Source organism: Chelonoidis abingdonii, chromosome 13 (assembly GCF_003597395.2).
Source record: "Chelonoidis abingdonii isolate Lonesome George chromosome 13, CheloAbing_2.0, whole genome shotgun sequence".
Lineage (NCBI taxonomy): Eukaryota > Metazoa > Chordata > Testudines > Testudinidae > Chelonoidis > Chelonoidis abingdonii.
The window spans coordinates 26,734,611-26,755,562 of record NC_133781.1 but is presented as its reverse complement, the minus strand read 5'-3'; the positions used below and the strand labels follow the sequence as shown (position 1 = coordinate 26,755,562).

General features: G+C 43.8%; 1 long non-coding RNA gene across 1 annotated transcript; it reads right to left on the bottom strand.

Moving 5' to 3' along the window:
* Window positions 1-11,755: 11,755 nt before the first annotated feature.
* Window positions 11,756-20,503, bottom strand: LOC116834828 (uncharacterized). Its single transcript, XR_004376051.2, has 3 exons — window positions 20,375-20,503; window positions 20,044-20,226; window positions 11,756-11,994 (listed from the first exon to the last, which is right to left on the bottom strand). It is a non-coding gene; the product is annotated as an uncharacterized LOC116834828 (long non-coding RNA).
* Between the last annotated feature and the right edge of the window lie 449 nt (window positions 20,504-20,952).

The window sequence follows — 20,952 nt, the reverse complement described above, 5'->3', positions numbered from 1 at the left end:
ACAGCAACTTAGGTAGCAGCAGGTTAATGTCGGACTATTTCATTTCAATTTTCCCAATGGAAAATTGAAAAAAATGGGCAAACTTAAAATTTTTCAACAGATAATTTTGTGGAAACTGATTTTTTCATTGGAAAAAAAAAACATTTCAGTGGAAAATTCCTGACCAGCTCTGCTACAAACCATGTGATGGGTGTGGCCTAATGATTATCCAACATGCAATTTGCCATTTTTCTTTAAAACTGCAATCTGGTGCCAGGCTGCTTCATTACAAAGTGGGATTGGTAAATGCAAATCAAGATTTATTCCCCACAAAGGCATCTTAATTCTGTAGCTCAAAGGAATGTAAGTTATATTACCTACAATTCAAATATTCTTCTCAAAAACAGGATGCCAAGATACCATCAGGACAGGCATCTTAGAAACACTGGAAATGGACAGATTAGATATATATGAGAGCTATCATAGCTAGTTCTCTCCAGATATGCACAACTCATATATTTGTAGATGGACAGATCTTAGCATTAAAATTTAAGGCAGTGGTGTTTAACTATGTATAAGGCTAGAGGCAGAACTGGAAAAGTTATTTCAGTGAATTAGACTTCTTTAAAATGGTCTAAACTTTCCCGCAGAGTTTTTCATGTTGATGATGTTACGTAGAAAAAGAAGCCACTGGAGGAATTCAATCTTGCAGAGAGGAGAAATGTGATAAAGACCAAGTGCCTATAAATGAGTCTATAAGAACTTGTTGCAAACTGCAGAGATTTCATTTACCCACTAAGTAAGTATGAGTTTCATAAAGCATAAGCAGGCTCTGTGGATCAGTCACTAAATCAGATTGCAATTTTACTGCGCTGTCTTAAAAACACCTCCATCTCAAGTGGAACCGGGAAGTTCATGGGGGTGTTGAGGTTAGTGGTTTCAGAAAAGAAGCAAAAAGCCCCAATTAGCAATTCCAAAGTATTTTTGTCTTGCAAGAACCTTGAGGCAGTTTGGAAGGAATGGGGCTGGGGAGGAAGAAACTTTAGGTCGTTTGCTAGGGGAATCTTGGTTTGTGAGTAACCCCAAACAACACCTCTTGTGGCAATGAAGAGCCACATGTGCATTGTACAGCAATGTACAGGGAATGAATCGATCCAGGGGGTTAGGCAGGTAGAGAGCTGTATACTTCCAGCCATTATGCAGGGAATAAAAATAAATGTCCACCAGGAAACTGCATATACTTGTCTCCTCATGCAAACTCCCACACTATAGCCACTCACGGCAGAGCCTGAAAGGCAGCTAGCCATATAGATCCACTGAGAAGATCATGGGAGTACATGCATGTAGCCTTCAGAAAAATTAAAAGGGAGCCAGTTGGTGAAAGTGCACAAGAATTAGCCACTGAGATACTCCTTAGAAGAGTTGCACTCAAGAAAATGATCAGCATTTGTTTTCCACGAGCCACTTTTCCCCCTACATTCAAAGGGCACCTTGAATATGACTTATGGATTCTGTAAGTCACAAAAAGAAATGATGAATCAGCATGCAATTCCTAACAGGAAAACTATGCTGAGCTAATAGAAACAGGCAATTTACACACTTTGCAGAAACAGAGAGGGCTTCTCTAGATGCCAGTTAAACATGTTCTCTGACCAGTTTTCATAGAAAGATTAGACGTTTATATGAATAAGAACAGCCTCGACAATTGCACTAGCTGGGCTGCAAATTACAAGGACTTTCAAGCCTCATGCTTCAGAGGATACAGTGAAGACCACTGAGGTCAGGAAGAAATGTTCCCTGCAGAGTGGCATTGCACAGGGTGGGTGAATGAGTCCATTTCAGAACCTCCCATATGTGTGACACAGGTGGAATTACGGGGGAAGGGATGGCATGAAAGATCCCCAGCAAAATCTCACATAACATGGGGATGGGGGAGATCATGAGTGAGATATTGTGATATGCAATTATATGAGCCGTAGTGAATTAGTGTGAGTTTGTATTCTTAAATGGAAACATTCATTGCACACTGACTTATGCTACCAGACCCTAAGATTCAGATTCACGAGCTAAGCCACGCTCCTCTTTTAAAAGTAACTCAAATTACTATAATTTTCTACCTATCTCCTATGATGCTGTACCTAGCTATACTGAAATTCCCCCGTGGGACTTTAATGAATAGCTTAGCCTAGGATATAATTTACTAAGATTTCAATGACGCTCCCTGCATATCAACAAGATCTATTTCTGCTGCAGCTACTTGTGTTGAAGGTGGTATTACATCCCTCCTTACCGCCATAAAAGGCTTTTCTAGTATAATGTATCTCAGTAATGCCGGGTATTCTACTTGGGTGTCTATTTTTGCAAAGCTCACACAGACTGCAACTGCCTTGAGGAGATGGATGCAGACCAGGTGGGAAATGTTTTACAATTCTTGAGGCTATAAGTGAAGTGCCAATGCTTCAATTCCGTGCCCACAAGCCCTGAACAGACTGCATCCTTAGCAAGACTGTATCCAGGTCTCCCCAGCATCAGAAACCTCAAAAGCAAACTTTGGACTCTGCTGAGTTGGAAATATAACAGAATCCGCCTCTTTGGTGCTATTTTAACTCTTGTATTTCCACACCCAGTTCCCACTGAAAGGTGTGAGATGGAACCAAAACCTCCAAAAATGGGTCAGCGTTTTGGGTGAAAGTTCATGTCAGGTCTTCGTGTCATTAGATTGGTTGTCCCCAGCCCTTACTCTCCGTATTGCCAAACATAAACACAGCCCGAGCTTTTCTCGTCTCGCAGAATATTTAAGATATATATAAAGAATATGCTTCTTTATTCATCATGCACCATGCCACCGTGCCTGCCCAAGGTGTGCAGAAGAGTTCATTGCAAGAGAACAAGGATGGTCTTGAGACTAAAGCACACAAGGAGATCTGGGCTCTAGCCCCCAGGCCTGCCACAGACTTCCTATGTGACCCTAGGGTAAGTCACTTAAACTTTCTGTGTCTCAGTTCCACATCTGTATGATAAGAATAGTCATACTTCCTATGCCTGGTCAAGCTCTTTGGGGCAAAGGATTTCTCTGTTATGTATTTGTACAGCTCCAAGCACAATAGAGCCCCAGTATTGAGTGGGGGTCTGTTGGTGCTATTGAAATATACCAAGAAAATTAGCTATCGTTCGTAAGAGATTTTGAGCTCCTCACTGGAAGGTGCTGTAGAAAGGTCACATGTTGTGGCTTTTTGATTGCACAGCACTGCAGTGAGGTGTAGAGGAGTCACATGTCAGTGCAGAGCCAGATACGTGCTCCATACAGCATACAAGCTTGAACTTTGGGCACTAGCCAGGTTCCATCATTTAGCTGCTCTCTGTAGAAAAATGATCTCGAGTGAATCATGTCATTTGAAAGGAAGGTTGTGAACAACAAAAGCCACATCCCTTTGCCCACATACTTCACTTTGTTTTGTTTTGTTTCATCCTGCTCTGGCTTTTGACCTTTCTGCCACCACAGGGCCAAAGAACTCTCCAGGAAAACAATGAGAAGGCAGCACATAAAGCTTCGCTCTGGTTTCCTCTGCCTGGAACAGTGTTCATTTCTTCCTCTTCTCTGCTGATGGACATGCTGCTGGGTTGGGTCTCGGGGGGCTACATTCCATTTGACACGCTGTTGATTTAAGAGAAAATTTAAGACTCCTCTGTCTTTTCTAGGCAATGGCAATGATCCCTGCCAGGCCACTTTTCTGAGATGGATACTTCGTTGCTGGCTAGCGTATAAAAGGTCAGAGCCGCTCTCATTTAATCTTGCTGTGGACTATTTGTTTTGTCAGGTGTACTTTACTTTACAAGGGACCTTTTGAACTTTAGCTGTTCGTTAACAGTTTGGGTCAGCCCATTCCAGCCTGTGCTTTGCTCGAACTACTTTTCTTCGGTGTTCTGGAGGAAGCTTATTTGACTGTGCCACAACCTGAATCTTAATGCAGCTGTACGAGATTCAGCCCTGGTCTATGCTAGAACATTAGGTCCATTTAAATATGTCACTCAAGAGTGTGAAATATCCACACCCCTGAGCACCGTTATTAAGCTGACCTAAGTCCCCGGGTAGGTCGACAGATGAATTCTTTCATCAACCTAGCTACTGCCTCTCAGGGTTGTGAAGTACCTGCGTCCACAGGAGAACCCCTCCCATCAACGTAAGCCAAGTCTACCCTAAAGTGATGCAGTGGTGCAGCTGTGGTGTCTTATGTTTAGATAACTCTATAGACTGGTGGCCCCCAAACTTTTTAAGTCACAACCCCCTAACACGTAATGGCATCTGTCCACACCTGCCCCCGGGAGCCGCGGTCAGGAGCCAGGGCTGGGAGCGAGACCGGAGCCAAGATCCATCTCTCAGCTAAAGTGCCTGTGTAGAGAAGCAAGAAGCAGGGATGGAAATTGAAGTGAATAAGAATTTTCACAGACAGACATTTAAGATGGAGTTATGGCTTTAATCCTTTTAGTAGGTTGCACTAAAGGCATTAAAACCACAATTCTAGCTTTAATTGGCTGCCCCTCATCTGATCCAAAAACATGCTCGTATGATTTTAGAGTATAGTGGCACTTGCACCTTCCAAACTAATGCAAAGATGCAAAAAATGCAGTTGGTGTGAGGCAGCCTGCTCCCATTCTGTTAGTACAATATAGGCACTGTATCTCTTCCCTAGTTACTTTTCCATCTTGTTGATGTTAGGGGCAAGTAACTGCCTTTACCTGTCTTTTCAGTGTGTACTGCTGCAGACCCTGGCACGTGGCATCCACTCTGGCATGCAAGCACTGTTACTCTCCTTTAACAGTGAGTTACCATGTTCAGAGTATTTCCTGTTTTTTTTTCACGGCATCACACGCTCACACACAAGGTTAGTTACTGACAGCTCCTCTTGCCAAAGGGAGAAAATATTTGTCAACAGCACCGGTGACATCCAACAAGGGAAGTAAACAAAGAACACAGTGGAAAACAAGTTAAGGTCTGAATTCTTCAAGCCCTTTTGATGGCAGCAAAGTGAAAGGTGCCCGTAGGCAGCTGTGGTGGATTTTGATTACACAGGTACATGACACTTGCGTACATGGGAAATTGACTGGGATAGCTGTTGTAGAATAAACCATTCTGCAATAACCATTCTGGAATAGCTCCCAGTATGTGCACTCTAGTCCAGAATAAAAATCCCTTTTATTCCAGAATAGAGTGTCCACAGAGGGAGCTATTGCAGCTCAGCTATTGCAGAATGGCCTGCTGCAAGAATGACACTGGTCCATTTCCCCATGGAGGCAGGGTCAGTTAAGTCATGGCCCAAAGAGTGGGTTATTGTTGACTTTCTGCTAAAGTTAAGGTGACCCTGGCTTTCTGTGGCCATGGCAGAGAAAAAGATTGAGTGTATGTGTGAAAAGGCGTGAATGTCCTCAATAAACCTCACAAAACAACTAGAATCAGGGAGAAGCAGAGCATGCAGTGGCAAGCAGGAGGCATTTCCAGGGAAGGTTTGGAGGCAGGGGGACTTAACTCAACATTTGGGTGCCTTGTGCATGCCCTGAACCTCCTTTGGTAGAACCAGGCTGGATAGCAACCTTTGTCTGAAGTTCCAGAATGTTTAGTTCTGGACCCCAAAAATCTCCCTGCCCACTGTCTAGGAAACAGGCAGGTATGACAATTTGCCAACCCTGGTCATCTCGGCTGGCAGGGCCCAAGGGTGCTCTTCCATCTTCCATGAGAACACACAAGTCCCCTTCCACCTTTCTGTGGCTGTTATGGCCGGCTTCCAGGCCTGCTCTCCATCTTACCTTTTTTGGAGAGTGACCAGTAGGCCCACTCTTCACCTCCATCCCCCTACGCCCATTTGCCATCTGTTGAGGGGCAGACACCTTGCCTGCTATAATTGTATGCAGTCACGGTTACAGTCTCTCTTCTTGGTTCCAGTAATAACATCTGAAGGGCTCCAAGGCCAATATGTGTCAGATTGCGCTGGGCTATTCTCAGATAAGGAAAGGAAGTTCCCACTATCAACCAAGACCAGCCATCGTTACCTGGTTCGATAGGCTTGCTTTAGCTTGCTGCTAACATTTACAAACGTATACTGTGCATGGTTCTCACCAGGACAAGATGTGCAACCACAATAACAAACAACATCCATCACAGTCCAGTTTCCTCTCAGTAATTCAGAGCACTGTTCTTGCTTGCAGAGTGGAGTCAACCAGTGTGGCTCAGCATATATGGGGCGCTTCCACATGACATGGTGTTGATTTTCTGCTGCTAAGATGCTGTTTGGCTCATAAGGCTATACTGTGTGTTTCTAGTTTGGACAGAGGTGTCTCGTTTGCTTTCAGAGCCACCAATAGAAGCAGCAAGAACAACCACCTGAAGTGCAGGGATCCTTGAGAAGGGAGTCATGGTCCAGTGGGTGGTGAGTAGGCTCAGAGAAGACTGCAATTCTATTCCCAGCACTGACACAAGACAAGGTCTTTCATCTTCTCCCTCTGTTAAATAATATCCATCCTTTTAGTAAAGTGCTTTGAGATCCCGGTACAAGCCCTCTGCATTCTCATTAAGGAAATGATTGATATACAGGCTCTTAGGAGGTTCTGAGCACTGCAAACTCCCAGTGACTTCAGTGGGAGTTTCTCTTGCCCACTTCCTCTAGGGATCAGGTTTATCGTCTAGTTACAAGGCTACATGTCCTCTCTACCCCACTGACATTACCAGTTTCTTTTTACTACAGTGTCTCATAGCAACCCAAAATAATAATAATTAATAAATGGGGCTTCTCTTACTATTTAAAAGCAACTAAAAAAACCACTCTACAAACAATTAGCATTTTATCTTGTTAAGGATTCTAAAGCCTTCCACTTGCATCCAAAAATAATTGCACTCAGCAAGGGTTGAGGAATATTTTTTTTCTAATCATGGAACAGATGTTCCACTAAGACCGTAAGGTGGTTAACTACCAATAAAAGTAATTAACAAACTAAATACTGATTAAAGAAGTCGTATACTCAAACCAACGCCATTTTGAGAGAGAGAGAAGGCTGCCCTTATTCTGGTTTAAAATACAAATAGATTTTTCCTTCCTCTTTTGCAAATGTTCTTGTAGCTAAAGGCTATTTATTGCTATCTTCTAAATCAGCTCTTCATAAACGTAATGCAAGTTGAGCCGGTTTCCAGCTTGGATATGAGGAAAAACTTTTTCACTAGGAGAGTGGTGAAACACTGGAATGGGTTACCTAGGGAGGTGGTGGAATCTCCTTCCTTAGAGGTTTTTAAGGTCAGGCTTGACAAAGTCCTGGCTGGGATGATTTAGTTGGGGACTGGTCCTGCTTTAAGCAGGGGTTTGGACTAGATGACCGCCTGAGGTCCCTTCCAACCCTGGTATTCTATGATTCTAAGCCAAAGTGTTGCTTAAGAGGTCAATGTCATTTCCAATCCACCCCGTCCCATGCAAGTCAAAAAAACGGATCTTCTCTCTTTCCCTTTGTAGATAGTGTGTACATGGCAGAAAGAGATCAGAAAGTATGTCCACCAAACCCAGCAGTAAGTGATTGATCTTCATCTTCATTCATAAGTCATGATCTTCAAAGGCCCAGATGTTAGATCTCAACTCATCAGGCGGTTTCTCTTTATAATACCAAGATCATATGCTGTTTTATAAATTCTAAGGGCTCTGTCATTGATGATGGGGATTGTGAGGGACGGTGTCCTGTCATGTGAACTCACATTGCATTTTAAATGAGAGAATGGATGTATCAACTGCATGGTATTGAGCACGTAGAACATCCCAAAAAATGTGCCTGGGCATCAACATCTTAATGGATCTTGGGCAAGACTCATGCATTGAGTGTGGATTTCAGTGCACCCATTCAGTCATGCCCTCGATACAGCCTCCATCAGAACTTTGGGGACTAGAATTACTTGGTTTCAGAGCACAATCTAAGAGACTTGGGTGGAAAGGTCAGGGCCAGAGTGCAAGGTGAACAGATGCTAATAGAACACATAAAAATGAAAGCTGTATTCGATCCCTGTCCCTGCCTAAAACCATGTGCTGGGCTTTTTTTTCCTACATTACTCGAGCTTTACAAGGCAAGTTTTTTCAGTGAAAGCTATGCAGCAAGGGAAGTTTACCACAGCTTGATTTCACTGATCGTATTTATAATCTCTTACTCTTTAACATATGTTTTAATTAAATGTCACGCACGCACGCACAGATAACGAAACCAGAAATATCTGGTTTCCTCTGCCCCCAGTTTTCATCTCTGACAGTAAATGACTAACAAATAGCTGATTGTCCTATAATATAACCTGTTTAATTATTTAGTGCGGGGTTTGTTTATTTATTTATTTAGTGCTAGTGGAATGTGCTAGATTGACAGCGACTGAATTCCTGTTTCTCCAGAGAAGCAGGCAGAGCACAGACAAGGAAGAGTGGCAATGCTGCCTACTGATGGAGCAAGACTGGCCTTGAATGGGAGTCCAGAGACCTAGGTTCTAAGCCTAGTTCCATCAATGATGTGTTGTGTGATGTTGGGCAAGTCACGTCTCTGTTCTGTGCCTCAGTTTCCCCATCTGTCAGAATGATAATGACCCATTTTTGTAAAGCGCTGTGAGTGCTATGAATGGGCACTGCTATAAAAGCTAACCAACAGCAATACTGCAGCTTCTCCCATGTTCTGCTCTATAATAGGCCTCAAATCCCCATCCACCCTGCCCCCTGCCTCCATACTACTCTGGCATAAGAGGATGGCTTAAGCTCGTTAGCCCAAGAAATCCTCAGTCTCTCTTCTGAGACAGGCAACCAAGGTGCCAATTGGGTTGAATATGATGCTTTTTTGCAGGGAAGAGAGATGGGCACCTGTCCCCTAGGAACTGGACTGAGAAAGTGTCTTGTGACTGACTCATTCTAATGGCTGCAGTTTAGTTTAAATTAGTTTTGGGGATCCATCTTTTTGTTGTGTGGCTCTACAGTGGTCCATGACTTAGGCTCCTGCCCACTACTGCCATACAAATAATAATATTTCATTGCACACCTGTTAAATGTACGGTGGGACTTTTTTTTTTTAAAAAAAAGACACCTTCACAGCAGCATCTGCTACTAAATCTTTGCAGAGAAGAGTGGCACATCTCTCAGTTTTGACTGTAGATTAACGAGGTTCTACCACAATAATAATCTCCAGCAGTAAGGCGTGAGTGACAGAACTAGTGGATTCAATATCTATTCAACAGCATTATTTTTTGAGGGCTCTTGACTAGATGAAATAGACGTCAGAATTCACTTTCTGATTAAAGAGCACTCAGGTAACTGGGTTTACCATGGGGACCAGAGGCCAGTGAAGTGTTTAGAAAGGGGCAGGAGTTGTTGTTTTCTATATAAATAGCCATTTTGATGTGCTGTTACATTTTGTTTTCCCTTTGAAGGTTAGTTTCTTTAGAAAGATTTTACTGCTTGTTTCAGCAAAGCTGGTGTGCAGCCAATGGTGTTAAAACTGGGCTGGAGATATATCAATTTGTAAAACACTTGGTTGGATGCGAAGGCCTGGCTCTGCTTGATTTTTTTTAAATGCATTAAATTCAGTCCCTAGCTTCAAGAGGAGGATAAAGTTCCTACTCAAGGCACAACCTGGTTCTCTTAACAGCCAGGAAAATCAGGTGCAACAATCAGAGCTAATTTTTCTCATGTAATGGCCTCCCTTTGCCAGGGGTAATTTGAACCTGCAAAATTTGTGCCTACAAATTTGCATGCAGACAGTTATGCCAGACCTCTGCCCTTCTTTGCCCTTTAACTATGGTTGCATGTGCAGGTGGGGGACATGGCAACACCTTGGGAAAACTGCAAAGGTCATGTGATTTCAGTACAAAACTAAATAAACCATCCCAGGTTCTTCCATAACTAAGCCCAATTCATTCAAAAGGTGTGTGGACCTTAGCAAAGCCACTTGAACCCAGGGTGTAAGTTTTGCATTTGTAACAAAACACAGAAGCAGATGAATTTCATGTTTTGCTGCAAAAATTATGCACAGATCTCCCTCTGTCACTCGGGTACCTGCTGGCTATTCCCACGCCACAGCCCTTCTCTGGTCAGAGAGACTATTTGCAGTGTGCCGAAGTTAAACGAGCAACTTCTTCTAGGACTCTGGAGTGTGAAATGGGAATACAGGTTCTAGTGTCCTGTCAGATTTAAGATCTCTCCTTCAAGCAGGGCTACCAAGCCTGAGGAGCCAGCTAGCAAAACTAGAGGAAGGGGGGGGAAATCTGTTTACAACCCAGCATCAGATTGTCAGAACTCCAACACAATAAAAACAGGGTCACTTTTTAATAAAACCAGATGTCCGGACTAGGCATTCTGAGAGTTTCCCTGTGGAAACATTTGTGCTGAGTCAGGTTGAAATCCAAAACAAAAATCCCCTTCTTACATTCCCTGTGGCAGCTTGTGGGCACAGTGAGATTACACAGCTCCAGTGGACACTTTTAGCCCACTTGCCCATATAAGGACGGATCACACATTCGTAGCTGCTATTTGTTTAGAGTCAAAATCCTGTCTCACTGCTCCCAAAGCATCCACAACAGGGTCTTAGCCGGTGCCTTAGCCTGACCTCTCCTGTCGCTGATGTCAACACCAAAGAATAGGGTTTCGGTGCCCAGCCCAAATCTGGCTATAGCAGCCAGATGGGCATCGATCCACCACATTTTGCCCGTGTTTCCACAGTATAGACCAGTTCCAGCTGAGCTATTGGCCAGGGAAGTTCCACAGTACATTCAGTCCTTGCTGCCTCTGGCGAGTCTGCCAACTACTACCAGTTCGGGTGGGCTTTGTGGCATAGAAATTTGCTCCTAAAGCCAGCTTTCCTTGGATAACTATGATCTTGGTGAAGGGTGTCATTTTTTACCACTATAGTTATACTGGCACAACTGCTAGTGCAGATGATTTTCCCCCTCCCATACTGGAATGACTATATAGGTAAGCACAAAAATACCAGTATTAATGAACTAATTAATAATACCTAGCTGTTACATAGTGCTTTTCAGCAGTAGATCTCGAAGCACTTTAAAAAGGAGGTCAGTGTCATCATCCCCATTTTAGAGGTGGGGAAAACTAGGCACAAAGTGGGTTGCATTGCTTTAAATATACAAGTATCGTTAGAATAGTACAAATCTAGTGTGTAGACAAACCCCCTTAGACTATTGAACAATCATTTCAGGTTGATCCCAAATAATTGAAATTTTTGGCAAATTGAAACGACCAACAACAATCATGTCAGGTTGAATGAAACATTTTGTTTGACCTGGAACAAAATGTTTCATTTGGATTTTGAGCAATTGTTTACATTTTACATTTTTCTAAAAAAAAAAAAAAAAAAGGAAGTTGTTAAATAAAGTTATTTTGAATCCCAAAAAATCAATGTTTTGCTTGGAAAATGTCAGAATAACGTTTCAATATTTTCAGAGGGTTTTTTTCCCCAACTGAAATAATTTGGCTAAAATTGAGACAAATTTGTGCAATGTTTTGGTGTCACCAAATCTGCATTTTTCTCTGAAAAAGGTTTCAGCCAAAAAATTTGTCCAGCTGTAGGAGTCACTTCCAGCCATTATCAGCCTGGGATGGGTGGCAAGTGGGGTTGCTTGCAGCTATAACCCATAGTTTGTCTGCATCAGGAAAACAGAATTGGGGAGTTGTAAGTCAAGCCTGCCCTTTCCAGGGGATCAAGTCACAGACATCTGAGGAGTCGCAGGGAATGCCCAATTTATTAAGAAACAGGGGAAGCCCTAGTGATAGCTGTGTTTATTGGCTAATAGGTATTTTTACAGCAATGGCTACATCTGTAGAACCTGGAGAAGCCTGTAATTTCATGATGCTTATATTATGCAGTAGAGCTTAAATATAGCCCACCAAAACATCATCTATTAAAAGCAGAAAAAAGGGTAGTTCATCTCTTCCAGAGCACGTTGCCTCCTCCAGCTCTCCAAAAACTGTTGTCATTTCAAAGTGCGTGGCACAAGATATAGGACTCCTGCAAATCAAGAGAGTAGCGAAGAAATCAGGAAAGTGACAGAAGATCTGGTAGCATGCATATTTATGAATCCTCCAGTTACAAGGCACAGCTCTGAACACAATCAGTTTTGCCATTCCACATTCCCAGGCTTTGCAGCCTCAGACCCAGACCTTTGACTATTAAACTTTGATCAGTGTAAATCATCTACGTGAGCAGGGTTAAAATAGCCATGTAAATATATTGTTCCAGGCAAAAGGTTTTCTTTGCTTGAGGTCATCACACAGAGCCAGCTAAAAGAAGCCTCTCACCGCATGTACCTTTGAGCAATGCTTGTTAATGGAGGCAAATTTTCCTCCGCTTAAATCTAACCCCAAATACTAAGAGCCAGGGCCAGCTCCAGGCACCAGCCGAGCAAGCACGTGCTTGGGGCGGCACCTTGGGGCGGGGCAGTGCTCGGGTTTGTTTTTTTTTTTGGTTGGGCTGGGTGGCGCTCTGGGGGCGGCAGGCTTGGGCGGCACACCGCTTGGGGGGGTTCAGCAGCGCTCACGGGGGGGGTGTTATGGCAGAGCAGCGCTCTTTTTTTTCACTTGGGGCAGCAAAAAAGTTAAAGCCGGCCCTGCTAAGAGCTACCTGACTGTGCAGTGTTATGGTAATAGTGCTGTGGTGATAACCCCTAGCGTTCTGCTCTGCTGGCAAACGGATGCTTGGTTATGCTCTCAAAACTGCGACCTACCACTTGTCCCGTAACACGGTGTGCGGCTGCTGCTCAACTCTCCCACAAACTCTCCAAAGAATGAAGAAAATAAAGGAGAAGAGGGGAAGGGAAATATTTTAAGCCCAATTCTGCTCCTATTTTAAAGAATGGCTCGATTCCCTATGTCCTCATTGGGAAAATGATAGGGCCCTTATTGTTCATGAAAAATGCCTGATTGTCAGCCCTAGAAAACTGCCTGTACGTAGAGTGCAGACAGCAGCAACCCTCTCCCCACCCAGTGTGTCTGCAGTATAAATGTGCCAGTACAAATACTGGTGTAGCTTAGTCCAGTGTGGGAAGGGAAATAAGCGCTAAAGCACCTCACGGCGTCTGCGCCAGAGGTTGGGCCAGTAAAACTGTCTCTGTAAAAATCATGCCCCTCTCTGACATAGTTATGCTGCCCCAAAACTGTGGGTAGACCAGTCCTTAAAGGGGAGAAAAGATCTCACCCTGATTGCTCTGGGCACCCTGGCAAACAGTGAGGAGGAATGAGGAAGGAGTCATGCCTCCTGCCCTCCCCGCGTTATCAGCAATCCCAGCACCACAGATCTCAGTTTGCTGGACGGTTTATAGGGCAGAAGCTGGCTGGATGTACGCTATTGAAAGCTTTAAGTATGAGGCTTTGGATCACTTTCGTCGAAGAATGGGATGTTTTAGAAAGCCACACAACGAAGAGACACTCCTCGTTAATAAAGCCAGCCTGCTGCATTCCTTTTCTAGGTCAGTGGTAAAATGTGCTTTCCTCCTGGGAAGAGGTGGTGATGTGTGATTCTCTGGCCGCCTCTTTAAAGGAGGGCAGGTGATGAGAATGACCCTTTACCAAAGTGGTCAAAAAGGAGCAGCGGACACATCTGTGCTAAATCTTCTTTCCCTCTGGCTGCCAAATACCTTGGTTAGAGGCAGTTGTTTAGTATCTGACGTCACAGGCAGAACCCATGCCAGCAGTTTTATCCGCTGGCCTGTAATTACAGTCTAAAAGGTCACTCCAAAGGAAGAATGGCAAAGAGGAGCCCAGCCCAATACTGAAGAGGAGTTTCAGGAACCTCCTGGGACGCTGAGAGCCTGTGCAAGCCAAGTTCCCCAGAGCCATCAGACTCACTCAAACCATGTTGAGAACACGAGGGGCGTGGCAGGAACTATTATGACAGTGGATGAAAACTTGGCTGCGTGCTCATTTGAATGAGAAAAGCATTGACAGCAGACACAAATCTACATTATAGGCCCAGGGAAACAGAATGATTTAAACCATTGAGCTGCATGCAGGGAAGGCCTTTGGATATGCTTGGTCTGTCCCAGTCAGGTTTAAACTGCCTATGTTTTAAACCCCCTTCTAACATATTTCCTCTGGTTTTTGCCAGTCCATAGAGGCTTTCTCCTCCTGAATCAAGCCCATGATTGTCATTTCAGAGTTTTATTTTGTTCTGATGCAGAATATTTTCTTTTTTCAACAATGTTACATTTTACCAGCTAGTGCCGCTGTTAGAACAAGGGGACTGGAAGTCAGGACTCCCAGGTTCTCTTGTCTGTGTGGCCTTGAGTGACTCACTCAGCCTCTCTGTGCCTCAATTTTCGCATCTGCACCTACTTCCCCAAGATGACAGGTGGGTTAATGGACCTGCTCCTGCTAAAATCAGGAGCAAAACTCCCACTGACATCAGTGGCCACAGGATGGGGTTCAATGCTTTGAAGAGGGAAGGCCCTGTGTAAATGCTGTACGTCATTCTCAGGGTCAGTCCCACTCTCATGCCTTTCTCATGACCCCAAGAGTCCATCAGCTGCTTACTACAGCTGTGTCTGCGCCTTTCCTGGGCCACATCTCTGGCTGACTTGCAAAGCAAAGGGGCCGAGGAAACAACCCGGGTGGAAGAGCCGCTGACACTGGCAGGAAATGCAGCGATGACGTTGACATTACTCATTCATTTTATAGTCCAAGATTCAGAAGAAGAATCAGGCTTTGATCTCCAAGGCTGTGCACTAAAACATCTTAATGAAACGCAGCAGTTGACTCCAGCAAACAGCTTAGCCCATGGGGAAGGATGAGCGTGCTGAGTGGATTTCCTTCCTCTGTTTTGCACCAGCTCCAAGCAGGAATGAGAATTTTTCTGTAAGTGGAATAGCCTAAAATCACATTTGGAGCCAAATTTACTACTGGAGTAAGTGACTGCCACTCCCAGCTCTCAGTGTTTAAAGTGGTCAAATCTCCTCTGGTTCCTAGGGAGGTAAAATTCAAAGCCCTGCATGATTGCAAAGGGAACAGGTGTTGTGTAGGGGAAGGACATAGGTGGTTGGCAGTGGAAGATAGAATCCACCCCTCAGTCTATGAACTGGGGGCAGAACATGTTGGAAAAAAAGTTCAGGTTCCTAGCAGTTTGTTTGGATGATTAAGCAGGGAGAGCTGATTTGGATGGTGGTTGTTAGATAGTTTATTGACCATAAAGTGTGTCCTGCTTAGATAGATTATGATCGTTAAACGGCAAATGCAGAACTGTGTCCCTTGATCTCCCGTTTATATTTGCTTTGTAATGCTGATGTGGGACTTTATCCCAGGTATGAATGATGCAGACAGATAGAAGAGGGATCGTTACCGTTTCTTTCTTCTTTTTACAAACTCAATAAATCTACTGGCTCAGACCCATGTAATTTTTATACCATTCCTAATAAAGAGGAGAAAAGAAAAATGACGCGTTGGGTGCATTTATTTCAGAAGCATTTGCATTTTGGCAAACATGAACCATCTCTGAGAGAGCTGATTTTTCAACCAATAGTGCATGAAATACTTCAAATTACATATTTATTGTTCCCAAATATTTTGTTTTGAATTATGTATCTGGGGCGGGAGGAAAGGGTTTTTTTACTATGACTTTAGTAATGACTTGCTAGTTGCTCTCTGAAATACCAAAGTGAGGTCATCTCAGCGCAAGACGTTATTTACAATGGCTTTAAAGCTGGTTAGAAACATTGTCTGAATGGTGATGTTTTCCCACAGCAGTTGTCTGTAGCAAGGGGAGCCTTTTTCTGTCTTGAAATAGAAATAAGGCCAATTAACTGCTAATTCTAAAGGATACTGGGATTTTTGTAAAAATCTGACACTTTTCTATCAAATCAGACTTTCCAGTTTAATTTGAGGAACACGAGCAGCCGTTATGAGCACTTCTAAATGGCAGGATGGTACGCACAGCTTCACTTGAAGACAAGGTGACCTAAGTGCATGCTTAAAGTTAAACATGTGCTTAGGAGCTTTCCTAATTAGCTCTGCTTTCCACCCTGGGAGCCATGTCTTGCAGTTCTGGCAGTTACTTAAGCAAATCTCCCATTGTCTTCAGATAATGTTGAACTATTTTGTATAATGCAGCACATGAGAGAGAAGGGAAGGGCCTGATCCTGATTCCATTAAAGTCAATGGCAAATTTCCCACTAAGTTAGATAGATGTAGGATTGGGCCAAGATATAGTGACACTGAAGTCAATGGGCAGTTTTGTCGGATGTGCCCTGGCTTCCATTGAGTATGGTGTTACTGTTTAGCGTGGAACATAGAGGTGAAACACTTATAAGATAAACATTATTATAAGGTTTGCCCAACCCCTCCACCCGTATACGCATGCTTTACTTTAAGCATGTGAATGGCCATCCTGAAGTCAATAGGAATATTCATTTGCTTAAAGTTAAGCCGAGGTGTCTGCAGGAGTGGGGCCTTAGATGCTGGTAGACAAGCTCATTGAAATTTAGCTAGAAACCAGCTTTTGTACATTCTACTGCCTGAACACAATGATCTCTATAGAGCCTGTATAACAGGAAAGGGGAGAGTAGTGACTCCAGGAAATTCAGTGGAGACTTTGTTTCATGGATTTAATTTCCCCAGGAATTGCTTAGATACTACGGTGATGGGTGCTGTAAAAAACCTACAGCTAGGTAATGCCTGCTGGTTTTTTATGTTGCATTCATTTGCTAAGGCAATGCATATGCAGATGTATGCTAAACATACTGGTCTTTACAGCTTTACAGGCAAACAATGCTGAACAAAAGGCTTTGTTTGCAAAAATCCAGGTAAAGCCAGTATTATGCGTGCACTGTTGAATGTTCTGAATAATAGCATGAACAGTAATTTTGCGTTCCAATGTTTTAGTGATTGGCAATATCTACATGGCAGAGGAAGCGCTGAGAGAGACTGCAGTGTGTGGATTTACTCCAGCTGAATAGGAACTGAGATTTTTTGTTGTTCATTTTTAATTAGACTAATTACAAAAATATGATCTCCATGTTGAGGATTAAAAAGATAAAGATGCAGCCCCAGCTAATGTTCTGCTGCTGTAATTGTTTAGAATTAGTGCCGTGAAAAAGAAAAGATTTAACACTGGGCCCGTGGAGAGATTAGTAATGGGGAAATAGCATCGAGAATTAAAAATGAATCCGGTGTTAACTCTGGTGTTTGGATGGCATTTAGTCACAAGTTACTCCTTAGGTCAGAGTGAGTCAGTAAGTGCCTTTTAAATACCGTAAATCCTTGAGCCGTTTTGCTGTTGAGACTGATTCAGGTTTTCTGGAATCCAGCTTGTCCTGAAATGGATTGATTAATCCCTTCTTTTACAATACCTCTTGGGAATCGCAAAAACTTACAGCTGGCTTAGTATGAAATCAATGTAGGGAAATAAGAAACTGGCAGAGGGGCTGATCTTGGGAGGTGGTGATCCCCTCATCTTCTACTGGTGTCAACAGTCTCGGCATGACCAGAGCACTCTGAGTAGCCAATGATATTGGACAGATTTGCACACTACAGGCTACTTCAGCTGCTGTTCTAGAGTTACCATCAGTCTGTTCTCTGCCTATGTGATTTCTTTTTAATTTATCTAGGCTAGAGAAGCCTCCATAAAGTACCCCTGATCCCATCACAAACTGTCCTGATGATCTAGAACAGTGGTCCCCAACCTTTTCCGGCTGGCAGGCACTGGACGACGAGCCACCAAGGACCGTGGCCGGCGGACAAGCATCCGCCAGAATGCCGCCGAGAAGCAGCAATGTCAAGAGGCGTCGCTGTTGAAATGCTGCTGAAAATCAGTGGCATTTCGGGCGAGACGCCTCTTGGTGACGCCACTTTCCTGCGGCATTTCGGGCCGCGATGCCTCTTGATGATGATGCATTTCGGTGGATGCTTGTCTGCCGGCCAGTACGCAGGCGCATATAGATACCCTGGCGGGCGCCATGGTACCCATGGGCACTGCATTGGGGACCACTGATCTAGAAATATAATCAAGGTCTGCCTCACCACTGCCAGGTTCTCTGTCCTTGGGTACACTAAAGGCCTGATCCAAAGCTCACTGAAGTCAGTGAGTCTTTCCCTTGACATCAGCAAGCTCTGAGGCAGATCCTAAGCCAACACCTTCGACAGCAGGGCCCCCTCTCAGTCAATCACTCTGCAAGTGTTAATCTAACATGGCAAGAGACAGGTGCATGGGCAGAAGCAGTGACTGACAACCTTTAAAATATAGCTGAAAACCCAACTATTGTGCCTGCGGTTACCTGGGGTCAAACCTGGTTTAGATCATAAGTGAAACCAAGTTTAATGGTTTCATCTTACTCCCAAGAGGGCCCACAGCTGCTGCATGCTCAGGCCCAGCTGATGGTCTCACTGTAGTCAGAAGGAGACCGGTGGCACCTTAAAGACTAACAGATTTATTTGGGGATAAGCTTTCATGGATAAAAAACCCACTTCCTTCGATGCATGGAAACTAACAGATACAGACTAACTCGGCTACCCCTCTGATGCTTGGTCTCAATGTAAGAGGACCAGGATTGGGGCAGATCACACACAAGTTGTGTTGTCAGTGTCACTAGATTGTGTCACCTTTACCTGCACTGTGACTAGCACTAGCAATCCCTTGTTTTCACAAGAACTAATTAGTTCATGAGAACTAATTTCACTCCTAGTTGGTGCCCTTGCTTGTCAACATTCTTCAAAATCCATACACAGCTTTTCCTGAAGAAAATGCTGAATTCTAGAAAAAATAGCTGATAGTCACAGAACTTTAAAGCAAATCCTCTTCAAATAACTCGAAACTCTTTAGCTCGTGAATAAAAGAGAGAACAGAGCAAAGGATCTCTTCTTTGGAAAGAGTGTAAAATGGCCCAAGTCTTCCAAAGAACAAGAGAATGGAGGAGAAATGGAAGAGTAGTGTGTGGAAAGTTCATTTCACTTATCCCTGTTTCCAAAGCAGAAAACGCTCTGTGCTGTGTAGGAGCCTGAGGGTTGTGCGTCTCCCCACAGCATGCTGGGGGACAGATGGGCTTCTACATTCTGGTTACTGTATGAATGGTTCATGCTTGGTGGAGTAGTTGAGAAATACAGGTGTCAGGATAAATCAGGGCACATATCTTGATATAAATTTTCCCAGAAGCTTAGAAGAAAAAAATAGAAAGGACCAGAATTTCCTCCACTACCCGCATACAAATAAAGGGTGTTTTTATTGGGATAAAAGGGATGGGAGGCATGGGGCTGCATTTTCATTCCATGTACAGTGTGTGGGGTGGATTCTGACAGCTGTATCACTGGTGTAGATCCTCAGTAACCCTATCGAAGTCAGTGGAGTTACACCAGTGTCACTAATATCAGAATCTGGCCTCCTAATTTTGAATTACCAGCCCTAGTTCGGTGATGCACCACCCGAGTAACGCAGCTCGGCAGCGTAGTACATGTGAAGCGAAGAGATAGATATCTATGCGCCCTATGAATTCCTAGCCCAGGCACAACTTAGAGCAGTCAAGGAGTTATTCTAAATTATATCAGCCTTGAATGGCTGCCTATGGGTCACTTTTCCAGTACAGCACAGCCAGAACATAAAGCACTCCAGCTTCTATCCACAGACTGCTGGGCCAGCACAGGAAGGCAGTGTAAGGTTGCACTATGACCCCTACATTGGTAGATTCCCAATTCCCCGCTTCCCTATCTGGGTTTTGACAGCATATAGGGCTAGGGTGCAGAATCAGAGCTTTCAGGTACAAAACACCCTAAAACACAGGCATGGAAAATCTGAGATGAGAATTCCTGCAGCCTCTTTTCAATGTATCTTTTCCCCTGTATATGGTAGAGTATGGGTTAAAAATCATGATGCAGATTCTCAAGTGGTAGCTCCACTGACAGCAGTGTCTCCCACCTGTGGATCAGGCCAATTCACACACAAAACAAAATTCCCTTAGCTTTGTGAAAAATAAAACTTGTCAGTTTGTCTGCTAAAAACTATAATTTTCCTTTACCCCTTTCTGCTGTTAATTTTTTGTTCATTCAGCTGGTACACTGAAACTAGCTCAGTCTTGTCACTTACCCTTTTGTTTATATTCAGTCCCTCCTTTATTTCACTTCTGTGGGCTGAGGGTTAAGTAAGGTGCTTCTCAAGCATAGTGGGCTCACTAGCCAGGTTCTAGCAGGGACCTCTCCTTGTTTAGCATTATGGGGATGGGCACAGCCTCTGCTCTTGTCAATTGCTGCACCATTTGGCTTCTGCAGGCTGCACAGGTAAAGTTAAATCCAAACAACAAATTGTTTTGTTTATTGAACTGTTTGAATTTAGATTTATAGCAAAATCCTTTAAAATAACCCCAGACCTACATTCGGAGCAGCAGCTAGTTCCCAAGCCTGACTTGGATTCTGCTTACCTAAATTCCACCTGCAGCTTCAGTTGAATGTGGTGACTCTGATTCCCTGACCTCACCTCCTCCAATGTCACGGCCTGACTCAAAAAGCAATCTCTAGTCAGGAAGGGCACTTATGCATGTGATTACCTATAAGCATCTGTTACAGCCCCATTGAATAAACCTAGTTTAAAGGTTTATGTGCTTTTCAAAATCAGAGCCAAAATCAGGAGTAACTAGGATGAAGCTAGTGGAATTACAACAGGGGCTCCCAAACTGGGGGTTCAGACCCCTCAAGGGGTCACGGGGCTATTACATGGGGGGTTGTGAGCTGTCAGCCTCCACCCCAAACCGCACTTTGCCTCTAGCATTTATAATGCTTTTAAATATATAAAAAGTGTTTTTATTTGGGGGGGAGGTCGCACTCAGAGGTTTGCTATGTGAAAGGGGTCACCAGTACAAAAGTTTGAGAACCACTGAATTACAACCTGTCCAAGCCCCTTTTTATACCGGTGCAGCTGTCTGCATGGGTAAATTTCCCTAATGTAGACTAGTCTTAAGTGAGAGAAGAATTCATCAGAGCCTTCTTCCTCAGTGCTTGG